This window comes from Capricornis sumatraensis, chromosome 11, assembly GCF_032405125.1.
Source record: "Capricornis sumatraensis isolate serow.1 chromosome 11, serow.2, whole genome shotgun sequence".
NCBI lineage: Eukaryota > Metazoa > Chordata > Mammalia > Artiodactyla > Bovidae > Capricornis > Capricornis sumatraensis.
The window spans coordinates 80,725,812-80,743,715 of NC_091079.1; the positions used below are offsets into that span (position 1 = coordinate 80,725,812).

At 41.9% G+C, this 17,904-nt stretch overlaps 1 non-coding gene across 1 annotated transcript; it reads left to right on the forward strand.

The window, feature by feature from the left end:
- The first annotated feature begins 10,564 nt into the window (after positions 1-10,564).
- LOC138088837 (U6 spliceosomal RNA) lies at positions 10,565-10,668 on the forward strand. Its single transcript, XR_011145745.1, has one exon. It is a non-coding gene; the product is annotated as a U6 spliceosomal RNA (small nuclear RNA).
- The last annotated feature ends 7,236 nt before the right edge of the window (positions 10,669-17,904 follow it).

The following is a 17,904-nucleotide window of genomic DNA, read 5'->3' on the forward strand; positions in this document are numbered from 1 at the left end:
ATTTCCTGAGAAGCAAAGATTTGATAGTTGGGACAATTGAATAATAAAAATGTCTGTGAAATAAAAGTGTAGTCACCATAATCCAGTATAATGTCCATAAGACAAATACACTTAGAACCTAAAAATAGAAACATTTAGAGGGCTATTTTATTACTTGATTTCATTTTTAATCTGTCAAACCTGAATTTATTTTAGATTTTACCTTGTTTAAAATGTATTTTATGATGCTATAAATTTTAAAATGTCCTATTTTGAGGCTTAAGATGGAAGTTTTTCCTGGGCGCAGATTACTAGGGAAACAGCTTATTTTACTTTGGCATTTTCTATGGCTATGAACTTAAATCTAGTAGCTGGCATCCATGTTCTAAAAACCAGAATATTCTTTCTACTTTCTTTTATTTTTGAACTCAAACTATTTAACTTTTATACAAATGGAAAAAATAGTTCAAAAGCAACATCCCTTCTTTAGTGTTATATAACAGCAATTAACATCTAATTTACAGCTCTAAGTGGAAAGAAAAATCAATCCCTCCCTCAAATATTAGAGCCAGGTCTCTTATGCTGCAGGGGCTTCCCAGGTGGTCTCGTGGTAAAGAACCCACCTGCCAAAGCAGGAGACACTGGAGACACAGGTTCAATCCCTGGGTCAGGAAGATCCCCTGGAGGAGGGCATGGCAACCCCCTCCAGTATTCTTGCCTGGAGAATCCCATGGATGGAGAATCCTGGTGGGCTACAGTCCATGGGGCTGAACAGAGTCGGACATGAGTGAAGTGACAGCATGCACGCATGCTCTCTTAGTCTGCAGCTAGACTCAGTGCCATTCCACTATATTGGTTTTTTGGCTGTTTATTTAAAAAATAACCTTTCCTTTTTCTGACTGAAATGTAATCAATGCTTTTAAGGCAACTTGAAAAACAGCATTCTCTCTCTCATTAAAATTTTGTATTGGAGTATAGTTGATTTACAATGTTGCATTAGTTTCAGGTGTATAGCAAAGTGGTTTAGTTCTACATGCGTATATATTATTTTCCAGATCCTTCTCTCATATAGCTTATCACAGAGTATTGAGTCGATTTCCCTGTTCTCTACAGGAGGCCCTTGTTGGTTATCTATCTTCTATGTAGTAGTGTGAATGTGTTAATCTCAAGCTCCTGATTTATCCCCCCAACCAAAAGCAGAGACATTACTTTGCCAACTAAGGTCCGTCTAGTCAAGGCTATGGTTTTCCCTGTGGTCATGTATGGATGTGAGAGTTGGACTGTGAAGAAGGCTGAGCACTGAAGAATTGATGCTTTTGAACTGTGATGTTGGAGAAGACTCTTGAGAGTCCCTTGGACTGCAAGGAGATCCAACCAGTCCATTCTAAAGGAGATCAGCCCTGGGATTTCTTTGGAAGGAATGATGCTAAAGCTGAAACTCCAATACTTTGGCCACCTCATACGAAGAGTTGACTCACTGGAAAAGACTCTGATGCTGGGAGGGATTGGAGGCAGGAGGAGAAGGGGACTACCGAGGATGAGATGGCTAGATGGCATCACTGACTCGATGGACGTGAGTCTGAGTGAACTCCGGGAGATGGTGATGGACAGGGAGGCCTGGCGTGCTGCAATTCATGGGGTCACAAAGAGTTGGACACGACTGAGCGACTGAACTGAACTGAACTGAAGTTTCCCCTTTTGTAACTGTAACTTTGTTTTCCATATCTGTAAGTCTGAAAAACAGCATTATCTCTTGATAATTTTGAAATAATTTGTCTTTTAAAAATCTTTCCTCTAAGTTGAGGACAAAAACAATATGTGGCTCCTAAAGCAATGATTTGAAACACAGGTAGAGATTTAATTCAAAGATATTGTTTCATTACAGCAAGATGATGGAATAAACACATTTTTCATTAATTGCGATGAAAAACTTCAAGCCACCTAGATGTTAGGAAAATATGGTCAATCCATGTAAAGTGTACCTACTATAAATAATTGTTGAAGCTCCAATACTTTGGTCACTTGATGCGAAGAGCTGACCTCATTGGAAAGAATTCTCATCCTGGGAAAGATTGAGGACAGGAGGAGAGGGGGTGACAAAGGATGAGATTGGATGGCCTCACCAACTCAATGGACATGAGTTTGAGCAAACTCTTGGAGATAGTGAGGGACAGGGAAGCCTGGCATGCTGTAGTCCATGAGGTTGCAAAGAGTCGGACATGACTTAGTGATGAATAACAATATAAAAAATACAGTGTGTAGCATTTTTCCTTTTCATTAAAGCTTCTTTTTATTTATAAATTAATTCCATACAGTACACGAACAAGCTTCATAACACAAGGCTGCAAAGAAAAACACATTTTTTAAGGACTTAGAGAAATGCTCACAATTCAAATGGAAAAATGAAAACATAAAATTCAACACACATCTTGATTTTAGTTACAGGCCTAGTGGTGATATACCATAAATAAGACAGGCTTTCTCTGGCTGGCAGAATTCAGATAATTTGTCATTTTCTTTCCTTATTTTACTATTTCACATATTCCCACCCTTATGGCAGAAAGCAAAGAAGAATTAAAGAGACTGATGATGAAAGTGAAAGAGGAGAGTGAAAAAGTTGGCTTAAAGCTCAACATTCAAAAAGCTAAGATAGTGGCATCTGGTCCCATCACTTCATGGCAAATAGATAGGAAAACAACGGAAACAGTAAGAGACTTTATTTTGGGGGGCTCCAAAGTCACTGCAGATGGTGACTGCAGCCATGGAATTAAAAGATGTTTGCTCCTTGGAAGAAAAGCTATGACCAACCTAGATAGCATATTAAAAAGCAGAGACATTACCAACAAAGGTCCGTCTAGTCAAAGCTATGGTTTTTCCAGTGGTCATGTATGGTTGTGAGAGTTGGACTATAAAGAAAGCTGAACACCAAAGAATTGATGCTTTTAAACTGTGGTGCTGGAGAAGACTCTGAGAGTCCCTTGGACTGCAAGGAGATCCAACCAGTCCATTCTGAAGATCAGCCCTGGGATTTCTTTGGAAGGAATGATGCTGAAGCTGAAACTCCAGTACTTTGGCCACCTGAGCAAAGAACTGACTGACTGGAAAAGACCCTGATGCTGGGAAAGATTGAAGGCAGGAGGAGAAGGGGAGGACAGATGATGAGATGGTTGGATGGCATCACTGACTCGATGGACATGAGTTTGAGCAAGCTCCGAGAGTTGGTGAAGAACAGGGAAGCCTGGCGTGCTGCAGTCCATGGGGTCACAAAGAGTCAGACATGACCAAGTGACTGAACTGAACTGATATTCCCAAATCTCTATAATAAGCAATGTATACTTTTATAATCAAAAGGTAAACTTTTTAAAAAGTGTATTATAAAAATGATAAAGAAAATACAGAAGCCAAAGAAATGTTTAGACATTAGGGCCACAGGCCACACCAGTTGATGAACATGTTTTGCACTACACAAACAAACCTCAGCCCAGGGATAGTTTCTGCTGTCGGTAACAAGCTTCATTCCACCAGTAATGTTGCTCACATCTTGGCCCAAGTACAAACATGCCTAGCCACTTCATCCTCAAGACCTCAGTTTCCTCTTCTGAAGGGTCCATATAGTGTTAAAGTCCTAAGATTCAATTTGATAGAATTTAATACTTATTTTTATAACACCATCTATTGAAAATATTTCCATTTGGCTAAAAGGGTGGCATTCAGTGGAACAAACTTGCTGGGATGAGCTGGGAAGGAATATCCCTGCTTTAAAGACATTTCCATCTGACAAGAGGGCTGGCTGTGAATAGGTGGCAGGACCTGTCAGAAATACTCAGGGAGTTGAGAGCATGGAGATGTGAGTCTTGACCAGCCCTGGGTTTGGAGAGTCAGGGGAATCAGAGACGTTCTCCTGGAAGAGAGGACACCCAAGTTCAGTTCTAAAGGAAAAAGAGGTAGCCAGAACCGGGAAGGTACAGCATACTGGCAGTGCTTACAGAGTGAGAGTGATCAGTTTAAAATGTTAAGGAATTCGAGGCAAAAAGACTTTCCAGTGGTTGCCCAAAAAGAAGGCCACAGTGACCACAAATAACAAATGTTGTGAGGATATGTAGAAAAGTAGGAACCCTCATACACTGTTGGTGGGAATGTAGATTGGTACAGCCACTTTGGAAAACAGTATGGAGGCTCCCCAAAAGAGTAAGAATAGAATTACCGTATGATCCAGCAATCCCAAGAGTAGAACATTCAGAAAAAAATGAAAGCTCTAATTTGAAAAGACACATGCACCCCAATGCTCATAGCAGCATTATTTACAATAGCCAAGATATAGAGGTCACCACAGTGTCCATCAACAAATGAGTGGATAAAGAAGATGTGATGCATGTATAAAATGGAATACTACTCAGCCATAAAAAATGATGTTTTGCCATTTGCAACAACATGGATAGGCTTGGAGGATATTATGCTAAGTGAAAAAAGTCAGAAAAACAAAGACATATACAGTACGTTATCACTTATATAGAGAATCTAAAAAATAAACTAGTGAATATAACCCAAAGGGAACAGACTCAAAGATTATAGAGTACAAACTAGTGGTTATAGGTGGGGGGAGGGACAATACAAGGGTAGGGGATTAAGAGGTGCAAACTTTGGGTATAAAATAAGCTGTGTGTGTTCATGCCCAGTCATTTAGTCATGTCTGACTCTTTGCGACCCCATGGACTGTAGCCCACCAGGCCCCTCTGTCCATGGGATTTCCCAGGCAAGAATACTGACGTGGGTTGCCATTTCCTACTCCAGGAGATCTTCCCAACCCAGGGATTGAACCTGAATCTGCTGTGTCTCCTGCATTTCCTGCACTGGCAAGTGGAATCTTTACCACTGAGCCCCCTAGAAAGCCTGCCTCTTTATTCATCTCCAAATAAATTCAGATATGTCAAAGATTTTTCTTATTGCCTTGAAGTAGGGAGGGCCTTTCTAGAAATGATTCAAAACCCAGAATAATCAGTCTGATGACATAAAGATAAAACACATCCGCATGGGGAAAAAAATAAGCATAGTGGAAGAGAAATGACAAGCTGAAACCATACCCAAAGAACTAATTTCCTTAATAAATAAAGAACTCGTATAAATCAATAAGAAAAAACCCTAACAAACTGAAATGGCCAAAGGCTACAAATAGTTCCCAGAGAAGAAAATACAAATGCCCTTCCTTTAAACATTGAAAAGATGCCTAACTCGGTTAAATATAAATTAAAACTATAGATACCATTTAAAAGCTTTCAAATTGGCAAAGACCAGAAAGTGTGATGGGAGCATTAGTGAGGGCAGAGGGAAACAGACCTGTATATATATATGTTGCTGATGGGAGTGAAACCAAGTTACCCTTTATTGAGAGTAATCTGGTAATTGTGTCAGAATTTAAATTTCATGTACCCTTTGATATAGTAGTGCCCCTTTATGAATTTAAGGGGCACAAATAAAAGGATGGTTAGCTAAATTATGATAATGGCATATAAGTGAATATAGGGTCAACCCTATATGTGCTAATATGTAACATTTTCCAAAGTAGAAAAAAAAAAAAAAAAAAGGGCTGCATGCATTTACAGTGTGCTCTTCTCTTTGTGTTTTAAAGAGTAAGTTGTATCATTTCCATGGACTTTCCAGGTAGCTCAGTGGTAAAGAATCTGCCTGCCAAACAGGAGACTCGGGTTCCATCCCTGGGTTGGAAAGATCCCCGGGAGGAGGAAATGGCAACCCACTCCAGTACTCTGCCTGAGAAATCCCCTGGACAGAGGAGCCTGGTGGGCCACAGTTCATGAGGTCACAAAGAGTCAGACACAACTAGTGAGTAAACAGCAGCAGCAGTGGTATCACCCCCATTTTACAGTTGAAGAAAGTGACGTTTGGAAGAGTTAGGTAGCTTGTCAGAGTCTGGGCCAGGCCAAGAGTGTCTGGTCTCTTTGGCAATAAAATCCAGGTCTTTGGGGTTTTGTTTTGTTTTGCTTTTTTTTTGGCTGTGCTGCTCGGCTTGCAGGATCTTAGTTCCTCAACCAGAGATGGAACCTGTGCCCTCTGCAGTGGAAGCGCAGAATCCTAAGCACTGAACTGCCAGGGAAGTCCTGAAATCCAGGTCTTAAACCACAAGCATTAGAGCCTCCCCTGTTGTAGTATACAAGAAACTCTCCTACACCATTTTCTGCTTCTCCCCTTCACATACCTTTCCATAAGCTAAACTGAATTTTTCCACATTCCTCCACACACTCTTTTCCCCAGACCTCTACATCTTGGTTCATGCTGCTTGAGCCAGATCAAATGCTACCTCCTCCAGGAAGCCTTCCTTTGTTCTCCCAGGCAAATTAATCTTGCCTCCTCCAAATGCTTGAGCACTTCATCTCTTTCAAGGAAATCTTTGGAGGGTAGATTCTAGAGAGAATAAAAGGAAGGGAAGGAGGAAAGAAACTTAAGTATTTATCGTGGGCCTGTGCCCTTTGGACTGTAGCCCACCAGACCCCTCTATCCATACGATTTCCCAGGCATGAATGCTGAAGTAGGTTGCAGTGCCCTTCTCTAGGGGACCTTCCCAACCTACGGATCGAACCTGTGTCTCTTGTGTCTCCTACGTTGGCAGGATGATGCCAAATTACCGCTAGCACCACCTGGGAACCCAATCATGGGCCTACTTTGTGTTAAGCATAATGCCACTGCTTTCACATGAGTCTTCTCATCTGGTATTTAAGTGTTTATCTTTGGGTCATATGTTATTGGTGGCAGGAGCCATGTCTGATGAACGTGGATATCTCACTGAAGGCCTAGCTCAGTTCCATTCCTCATGCAAACAGTTTTTTTTTTAACTTTTTACTTTGGGGACTTCCCTGTTGGCTCAGATGGTAAAACTTCTTATTTTATATTGGGGTATAGCTGATTAACAGCACGGTGGTAGTTTCAGGTGCACAACAAAGAAACTCAGCCATACATGCAAATATCCCTCTCCTCCAGGCTCCTCTCCCATCCAGGCTACCACGCAACATACGCAGAGTTCCCTATGGTATACAGTAGGTCCCTGTGGGTTATCCATTTAAAATACAGCAGTGTGTACATGTCCATACCAAACTCCCTAACTGTCGCTTCCTCACATTCCCTCCAGCAGCCATAAGTTTGTTCTGTAAGTCTGAGAGTTCCTTTCCGTTTTGTAAGTTCATTTGTATCGTTTCTTTTTAGAGTCCACATATAAGGGATGTCATACAATATTTCTCCTTCTGTCTGACTTACTCCACTCAGTATGGCAATCTCTAGGTTCATCCAAGTTGCTGCAAATGGCATTGTTTCATATTCTTTTTAATGGCTGAGTGATATTCCATGGCATAGACGTACCGCATCCTCTTTATCCATTCCTCTGTTGATGGACATTTAGGGTGCGTCCATGTCTTGGCTCTTGTCAACAGCATGCAGACAATTTTTGAGACGCTACTGCGTATCAGGTACTGTGTGGAGTGCTGGGAATACCAAGATGAGTATGATGAGCAGAGCAGAGTCTCAACTGTCGTCTGTCTAGGAGGGAAGCCAAATGTATGACCCAGTAAATCACATTTACTGTTAATAAGATGGTGGAAGAGGTTTGTTGGATGAATGGATGTGTGCTTTTGAATGCGTCCTGTCTTATCCCTCCTTTCACTTCAAAACTTGCTCAATTCATCTTGTATCCACCCTTTTCATGCACAGCCCTGGGGTTGCAAAGTGTTCACATTGTCTCTCTAGAACTGTATGGTCCAATACCATAGCCAGTATCCACATAGGGCTGTTTAAACTTAATGACAACTTCAGAGAGCTGGAGAAGTCAAAGAGTTGGGCGGCAGCATCGCCCTTGTCTGTTTTCCAGCACACCCACAATCACAGAGAGCTGTAGCCACGGCCTAGAGAAGGGGGCAGGGCGGCAGGCTCTGGGGTCCCCGGGGGAAGCTCGCCTAACAGGAAAGCATTGCCTCCGCTTGAGATCGCCCCAATCTTTCCTCCTCTCACCAGGAGGAGGGAAACAGAGATGAATGGAGGGCCTGCCAGCAGCCCAGCTGGGTGACCCCGGGCATGCGGGACATGAGGCCACAGAGGACTTTTCATTCTCATGGCATGCCCAGAGGGGTGCAGCAGGGTGAGGGCTGCCCTGAGGTCTCAGGGCCTCCATGTTCGCGTTCCACCTGCAGCACGGAACCTCGAGGCAAGGGAGTTTCCACACTGCCTCCCCTGGTGTGTGCCAGTCTTCTCTCCCAACCTCCCCAGGGCTGAGGGCCCCGTGGTTTTTCTGTCTGGGAGTGGGGAGGGCACCAGAGGGGCTGGCACCCCGGTGGGAGGCATCTTCCTTTCTCTCTCTCCTTCAGTGCTGAGGATCTTCTTTCTCCCTCTCCTCTCTCTCTACTCCGTGGCTTCTGCCAGCTACCGGGACCAGAGCCGGCCACTAGAGGGTAGCAAAACCCCTCTTTTTAATTCTGAACTCGGTGGTTGAGAAGGACAGCTCCCGGGCGTTCATGGCTCCCCAGCCCTGCAGGAGTGAAAATAAAACAGCAAACATTTAAGGAAAGAAAAAAAAAGAATGCAAACCCTATTTTCATGTTTTACAGAAATTTCCAGGTAGACATGAATCAAAAGAAATCCCTGAGGAACCAAATAAGAAATCTCCCAAAGCAAGATAGTCCGTGTCCAGTTATTATTGTGGGATCTACAGTAATACATTCCTCTAATAACGGGTTCTCTGGCAAGCCCTGGCAAGTTAATAACATTGCGATATAATGCCGTGTGTTCTTAGAAGGTATTTTACACAAGAACAACATGCAGGTTTCTTTCTCTCCTTTGCCATTCCGCAATCTCTTTTATTATATTTGTCACTTGGTTTAAAAACTAAATTTAGAAATGAAAATTCAACACCTGCCTCAGCCTAGTTCTTGACAATTAGCTCTGTTCCGTCGCTTGGAACTTCTGCAGGGAAAGCAGAATCCCTTTGCAGTTCTGTGTTTTATTTCCGCAAACTGATGCCTCCTAGTGGCAACACCAAAGCCCAGATGTTGACATGACCTTTAACCTTTCACCTGGCAAAGTTGGGTTGTTGTTTTTTTTTAATCAATAGAACTGAAAAATTCATCCAACTACTTTACTGTCTATCTTTTAGGCTATACTATGTATCCCTATTTCGGAGAGGGCAATGGCACCCCACTCCAGTACTCTTGCCTGGAAAATCCCATGGATGGAGGAGCCTGGTGGGCTGCAGTCCATGGGGTCGCTAGGAGTCGGACAGGACTGAGCGACTTCACTTTCACTTTTCACTTTCATGCATTGGAGAAGGAAATGGCAACCCACTCCAGTGTTCTTGCCTGGAGAATCCCAGGGGCAGGGGAGCCTGGTGGGCTGCTGTCTGTGGGGTCACACAGAGTCGGACACGACTGAAGCAACTTAGCAGCAGCAACAGCATCTCCTGTTTGTTTGCAGATCTTTGTTGTTGTTTACCCAATAAGCCACGTCTGACTCTTTTGCACCCTATGGACTGTGGCCTGCCAGGTGCCTCTGTCCATGGGATTCTTCAGGCAAGAATACTGGAGTGTTTTGCCATTTCCTCCTCCAGGGGATCTTCTGACCCAGGGACTGAACTGGTGTCTCCTGAACTGCACGCAGATTCTTTACCACTGAGCTACCAGGGAGAGAAGTAAATTCTACCCCTTATGATGTGGTTCGATGTCTTCTTGACAGTCAAAGCAAAAGAAAAAAATCTCACTGTGTAAATCCTGTTAAAGAGAAAAACCATAGGCCCCAAACTGTGTTGCTTGTGCCCGTGATACCAAACCTAGACCCGTTTGCAGCTTCAACCTTTCCCAGGTATGTAGTCTTTTTTTTATAATTTTTATGGGGAGTATGGTTAATTTACAGTGTTGTATTAGTTTCAGGTGTACAGCAAAGAGAATCAATTAAAACTGGGCAGTCTGGAACCTTCTGGCCCACACCACAGAGGGCCCCATAGGACTTCTCCACCATCAGCACCAAGCCCCACTCCAAGGGAAGAAGAGGTAACCTGCACAGTAGACCCTGTCCTTCTTCCAAAACAAGGTGCCAGACCTGAAACAGTCCTTTCTTTTCTCTCGCCAGTGCTTCCTTGCTGCACCCTCCTTCTTCCTATTAAAGCCTCCCATTTTGTACTACCCCTTGGAGTGCCCTTTATCACCATCACTGGATAAAGCTGGTCAGATCTTTGAATTTGCTTAGCTGAATTGTTGTTAACAATCCTAAGAGCTAGATTGCACTGCGTAATTTTCCTAAGGGCCCTGAAGGCACATATTATTCTCCCTCTCTTGTAGATGGAGAAATGGCTACCCTGGACACGTGTTGGCCAAGGCCACCCAGCTATTCCCCAGTGACATCCAGGTTTGAAACCTGATTGCTTTGCTCTCCACTCTGATGAACTCTTCGTAGGAAGAGAGTGTGTTGGGTCAGAATATCTGAAACCCATGCCACCTGGCTGCCCAGCTGGTACCTCCTAAGCCCTCAGAGCATGTGGATTAAGAGGAGGGCGTGGCCAGTATGGAATGAGGGAGAGAGATCAGAAATCACCAGAACCATGCTTGCTTCGGCAGCACATATACTAAAATTGGAGCGATACAGAGATTAGCATGGCCTCTGCGCAAGGATGACACACAAACTCGTGAAGCGTTCCATATTTTTGAAACAAGAAAAAAGTCAAATAAATAACCTAACTCTACACCTAAAGCAACTAGAAAAGGAAGAAATGGAGAACCCCAGAGTTAGTAGAAGGAAAGAAACCTTAAAAATTAGGGCAGAAATGAATCCAAAAGAAACAAAAGAGACCATAGCAAAAATCAACAAAGCAAAAAGCTGGTTCTTTGAAAGGATAAATAAAATTGACAAACCATTAGCTAGGCTCATCAAGAAACAAAGGGAAAAATCAAATCAATAAAATTAGAAATGAAAATGGAGAGATCACAACAGACAACACAGAAATACGAAGGATCATGAGAGACTACTATCAGCAATTATATGCCAATAAAATGGACAACATGGAAGAAGTGGACAAATTCTTAGAAAAGTACAACTTTCCAAAACTGAACCAGGAAGAAATAGAAAATCTTAACAGACCCATCACAAGCATGCAAATTGAAACTGTAATCAGAAATCTTCCAGCAAACAAAAGCCCAGGTCCAGACGGCTTCACAGCTGAATTCTACCAAAAGTTTCGAGAAGAACTAACACCTATCCTACTGAAACTCTTCCAGAAAATTGCAGAGGAAGGTAAACTTCCAAACTCATTCTATGAGGCCACCATCACCCTAATACCAAAACCTGACAAAGATGCCACAAAAAAAGAAAACTACAGGCCAATATCACTGATGAACATAGATGCAAAAATCCTCAACAAAATTCTAGCAATCAGAATCCAACAACACATTAAAAAGATCATACACCATGACCAAGTGGGCTTTATCCCAGGGATGCAAGGATTCTTCAATATCTGCAAATCAATCAATGTAATTCACCACATTAACAAATTGAAAAGTAAAAGCCATATGATTATCTCAATAGATGCAGAGAAGGCCTTTGACAAAATTCAACATCCATTTATGATAAAAACTCTTCAGAAAGCAGGAATAGAAAGAACATACCTCAACATAATAAAAGCTATATATGACAAACCCACAGCAAACATTATCCTCAATGGTGAAAAATTGAAAGCATTCCCCCTAAAGTCAGGAACAAGACAAGGGTGCCCACTTTCACCGCTACTATTCAACATAGTTCTGGAAGTTTTGGCCACAGCAATCAGAGCAGAAAAAGGAATAAATGGAATCCAGGTTGGAAAAGAAGAAGTAAAACTCTCACTGTTTGCAGATGACATGATCCTCTACATAGAAAATCCTAAAGACTCCACCAGAAAATTACTAGAGCTAATCAATGAATATAGTAAAGTTGCAGGATATAAAATCAACACTCAGAAATCCCTTGCATTCCTATACACTAATAATGAGAAAGTAGAAAAAGAAATTAAGGAAACAATTCCATTCACCATTGCAATGAAAAGAATAAAATACCTAGGAATATACCTACCTAAAGAAACTAAAGACCTATATATCAAAAACTATAAAACACTGATGAAAGAAATCAAAAAGGACACTAATAGATGGAGAAATATACCATGTTCATGGATTGGAAGAATCAATATAGTGAAAATGAGTATACTACACAAAGGAATCTACAGATTCAATGCAATCCCTATCAAGCTACCAGCCATATTTTTCACAGAACTAGAACAAATAATTTCAAGATTTGTATGGAAATACAAAAAACCTTGAATGGCCAAAGCAATCTTGAGAAAGAAGAATGGAACTGGAGGAATCAACTTGCCTGACTTCAGGCTCTACTACAAAGCCACAGTGATTAAGACAGTATGGTACTGGCACAAAGACAGAAATATAGATCAATGAAACAAAATAGAAAGCCCAGAGATAAATCCACACACATATGGACACCTTATCTTCAACAAAGGAGGCAAGAATATAAAATGGGTTAAAGACAATCTCTTTAACAAGTGGTGCTGGGAAGACCAGTCAACCACTTGTAAAAGAATGAAACTAGATCACTTTCTAACACCACACACAAAAATAAACTCAAAATGGATTAAAGATCTAAATGTAAGACCAGAAACTATAAAACCCCTAGAGGAGAACATAGGCAAAACACTCTCCGACATACATCACAGCAGGATCCTGTATGATCCACCTCCGAGAATACTGGAAATAAAAGCAAAAATAAACAAATGGGATCTAATTAAAATTAAAAGCTTCTGCACAACAAAGGAAACTATAAGTAAGGTGAAAAGACAGCCTTCTGAATGGGAGAAAACAATAGCAAATGAAGCAACTGACAAACACCTAATCTCAAAAATATACAAGCAACTTATGCAGCTCAACTCCAGAAAAATAAACGACCCAATCAAAAAATGGGCCAAAGAACTAAATAGGCATTTCTCCAAAGAAGACATACAGATGGCTAACAAACACATGAAAAGATGCTCAACATCACTCATTATCAGAGAAATGCAAATCAAGACCACCAGTCAGAATGGCTGCGATCCAAAAGTCTACAAGCAATAAATGCTGGAGAGGGTGTGGAGAAAAGGGAACCCTCTTACACTGTTGGTGGGAATGCAAACTAGTACAGCCACTATGGAAAACAGTGTAGAGATTCCTTTAAAAATTGCAAATAGAGCTGCCTTATGACCTAGCAATCCCACTACGGGGCATACACACCAAGGAAACCAGGACTGAAAGAGACACATGTACCCCAATGTTCATTGCAGCACTGTTTATAATAGCCAGGACATGGAAACAACCTAGATGTCCATCAGCAGATGAATGGATAAGAAAGCTGTGGTACATATACACAATGGAGTATTACTCAGCCATTAAAAAGAATACATTTAAATCAGTTCTAATGAGATGGATGAAACTGGAGCCGATTATACAGAGTGAAGTAAGCCAGAAAGAAAAACACCAATACAGTATACTGACACATATATATGGAATTTAGAAAGATGGTAATGATGACCCTGTATGTGAGACAGCAAAAGAGACACAGATGTATAGAATGGACTTTTGGACTCTGAGAGAGAGGGAGAGGGTGGGATGATTTGGGAGAATGGCATTGAAACATGTATACTATCATGTAAGAAACGAAGTGCCAGTCTATGTTCAATACAGGATACAGGATGCTTGGGGCTGGTGCGTGGGGATGATCCAGAGAGATGATATGGGGTGGGAGGTGGGAGGGGGATTCAGGATTGGGAGCTTGTATACACCTGTGGTGGATTCATGTCAATGTATGGCAAAACCAATACAGTATTGTAAAGTAAAATAAAGTAAAAATTAAAAAATTAAAAAAAAAAAAAAGAAAAGAAATCACCAGAACCCTAAGGGCTTGCAGGACGGTCTGCTTTGGTGAGTGCACTGGTGGGGTAGAGTGCATGGTCTGTGGTCTGCGGGCCCTTTCCGATGCTGATTTCACTTTTCAATTCTCAGCTCCAGCTTAGTCCTCAGATAATGAAGGATATGAGATGATGCCCCAGTGTGGGCAGGGAAGAAGGCAGAGGAAGTCCAGGGACTTGCCTGGTCATATCCCAGCTGATGCCAGCACCACTGTACCCGGAGGTACAGGGCCTTCTCACCTTCAGCCAGAACCAGCGTTTACTGAGGACCAGCTTGGTGCTTAGCAGAGTTAGTTTGTTTAGCGCTTTCAAAACCCAGCAAGGTCGTATCCTTGTTACAGTGAGAAAAGGAACCCTCAGAAAAGCTGGTTGCTTGTCCTAGAAGTAGGGAAACTTTTTTATTTTAATTTAACACACATGTTTTATTTAAATGTGCTACTTTAAAAAATTTAAAAAGCAAATGAGAGGCAAGGAAGTGGAGAAAATGTGGATGTTCTGTTGCTGAGAGGCAAAGGGTGGAGGAAAGAGCTGTTGTGGTTCTGTTAAATCAGAGCCTCTGGTCAGTGCACTGCTATAGCGAGAGAGGAAGGAGGACCCAGCCCGAGGCAGGCTGGGGGTTGTGGGCCGGCGAGCAGGAGAGGGGACAGACTCTGGTGCCTGGGAACCAGCTGGGCTCTGCTGGGTGCAGGCAGGAAGCCACTTACTTTTTTTTCTCCCAATTGCCTTTTTCACCCACACTGTAGGCAGTTCCTTCCAGGCCCTGAGTGAGGTCTCAGGCAGATCCCATGGCTTTTCAGCTTATGTTGGGTGGGAAAAGAAAAAAAATCTTACTGTGTAAATTCTGTTAACGAGAAAAACCATAGGCCCCAAACTGTGTTGCTTGTGCCCATGATACCATGATACCATGATACTGGTTTGTGTGCTCCAGTGCTCTCATTTCTAAGGGTCACCTGCAGTAGAACATGGCCTCCAAAAATACATGCCTTTGTAGTAGAGAATGTCAGATTGTTGTCCAAAAGTTTTAGCAACTTACACTTTTACCAGCAAGAAATGAATGTGCCCTCTTAACCGCAAGGCAGAGTAAAATAGTGCAGCTCTTTATGGTGTAAGCTAATTTGACGTGTGAAAAAGAGTATGCCGTTAATGGTTTAGTTAGCTTCTCTACAATGACCACAGGGGTCAGGGTGTTTTTGTTTTTTTTCTTGTCCACTGACCACTTACATTGCCTCTTCTACAAATTGCCTTCTTTATTATTTTAAAATAAACTTTCTCTTTGACTGCACTATGTGGCCTGTGGGATCCTAGTTCCCTGACCAGGGACTGAACCCAGGCGCTGGGCAGCGAAAGTGTGGAGTCCTAACCTCTGGACCACCAGGGAATTCCCCAAATGAACTTTATTTTAGAGTACAGTTTTAGATTTACAGAAGAATTGTGAAGACAGTACAGAGGTTCCCACAGAGCTGCGCCCACTTTCCCCTGTTAGTAACATCTTACATTACTTTGCTACATTTGTTATAGTCCACGGACCATTACTGATACATTATTATTAATTAAAGACCTTCAAATGTCCTTAGTTTTTCACCTAGTGTCTCCTTTCTGTGCCAGAAAGTGAACTAAAACATTAACGGCATACTCTTTTTCACCACATTACACTTAGTTATTTCAGCTCCTTGGGCTCCTTCTGGCTTTGATGACTTGTCAGACACTGCTTATTTTCCATGACCTTGACAGTTTTGAATAGTGCTGGTCAGGCATTGTGTATAGTATGTCCCTATCTGGGTCTTGTCTTTTTCTCCTGACTAAACTGGTATTAAAGCCCAAATTATCAGCCTCGCCTTGGCATCGGCCTTGCGCACCTGGCAAGGTGGTGTTTGTCAGATTCTCCCCTGCAAAGTCACTCTCTCCCTGCTTTTTCCATACTCTACTCTTTGGAAAGCAGTTACTATGTATGAAAGTGAAAGTCGCTAAGTTGTGTGTTACTATGTATGAAAGTGAAAGTCGCTCAGTCGTGTCGGACTCTTTGCGACCCCATGGACTATACAGTTCATGGAATTCACCAGGCCAGAATACTGGAGTGGGTTGCCGTTCCCTTCTCCAGGGGATCTTCCCAACCCAGGGATCGAACCCAGGTCTCCCGCATTGCAGGCGGATTCTTTTACCAGCTGAGCCACCAGGGAAGCCCAGGTCCTATGTATAACCCACACCTATGGAGTGGGGGTTATGCCTCATCTCTTTTAGGGTAAAGTATTTACATGAATGATTTTGAACCCTTCTATATGAGAGAGTTGTCTGTTTCCCTTTGTTTACTTAACTGTTCATTTACACGTATCCATTTGGATGCCTGGATATTTACCTTATACTTTAGGTTATAATCCAATACTACCTTACTTATTTTCTTGCTCAAATTGTTCCAGCTTGGACCATTTCAGATGATGCCCATGACCCTTTGACATACTACCATCAATGTGTGTGTGTGTGTGTGTGTTTAATTTATCTATTGTTTATTGAATTGTTGGCCATCCCCTGTAGCATGTGAGATCTTAAGTTTCCTGACCAGGGACTGAATCCACACCCTCTGCACAGGAAGGCTGCGTCTCAACCACTGGATCGCCAAGGATGTTTGGGTTTTGTTTTTTTGATCACACCCTTGCCTTCTGGCATTTCAAGGTGCTCCAGGTTCTTCTTGTGTCCTAGAATCAGCTTGCCCTACTCTAGAATCAGCCTTTTCTCTAAATAGTTCTAGTTTCTTTTATGAGAGAATGGTATTAGAAAACAAGGTCTGGGTACAAGATTGCTCATTGCTGTTGGGGTGTTATTGCTTCCAGTTTCTTTCAGCACACAGAGCAAGGGAATGTATGAGAACTTATTAACCAGTGTATCTATACACATTTACAAATATTTCTATATGAATATGATTCATTCCTATATCCACAGCTCTATGACTACGTGGAATAGTCTCGCCTCCTTTCCGTCTTGTTTGTAAATGCCCACTCCAACAGTGAGAATCTGGCTCCCTACAATATTTGCTTCATTGTTGATTTTCAGTACACATGTATATCAGCATCAGAATCATTAACCCCACCCTGATGGGAAAAACTTCATCAAACAGAGTACAGTTTTATGTGCAGTTCTTTTTGCCTTTAGTCTTATGGCTTCATTCATTTCCAAGGTTCCCTCAGTCAGCACCTATCCCCTCACCTCCTTCAGGGAGGTGTTTTGTTTCATCTCCAGTACAGATTACTTCATCGCAGTGTGCATTCAATCCTGGAGTCCCTTAATCGCCTAGATGACTTACTTTAATGTGTATGCATTGGTTCACTATGTGTGCTGTGAAGGTCTATGGATTTTGACAAATACACAGTGTCCTATATTTACAAGTACTGTATCATACAGAATAGTTTCACCATCCGAAAACAAAAATTGCATGCTTCTTCTGTTCAACCCTCTACCCCACTCCTATTAAATTCCTGCCAATCACTGACATTTTTACTGTCTCTATAGTTTTGCCTTCTCCAGAATCTCATATAGTTGGAATTATACAGTAGGTAACTTTTTCAGATTAGTGTCTTTCATTTAACAATATGTATTTGAGGTTCACACGTGTCTTTTCCTGACTTGATAGCTTATTATTTTTTTAAATCACAGAATAATATCCCATTGTGTGGATGTACCACAGTTTATCCATTCTATGTTCTACTGAAGGACATCTTGGCCACTTTCAGTTTTTAGAGATTATGAATAAAGCTGCTATAAATATTCTTCTTGCCTATTTTTACGTTGTCCTTTGCTTTTCAAATTGTTTGCTAAGGACTTTGAACTTCATCAGGTTTCAACTATTTTTTTCCCTAGTCTATTATGTCTCCACCGACTTCATGATTTTTGCCTCACAGGATTAAAAAATGTCATTGAATATATCTGTAATTTTTGTTATGGCTTCTGGGTACCCTGACTTGCCCAGATTG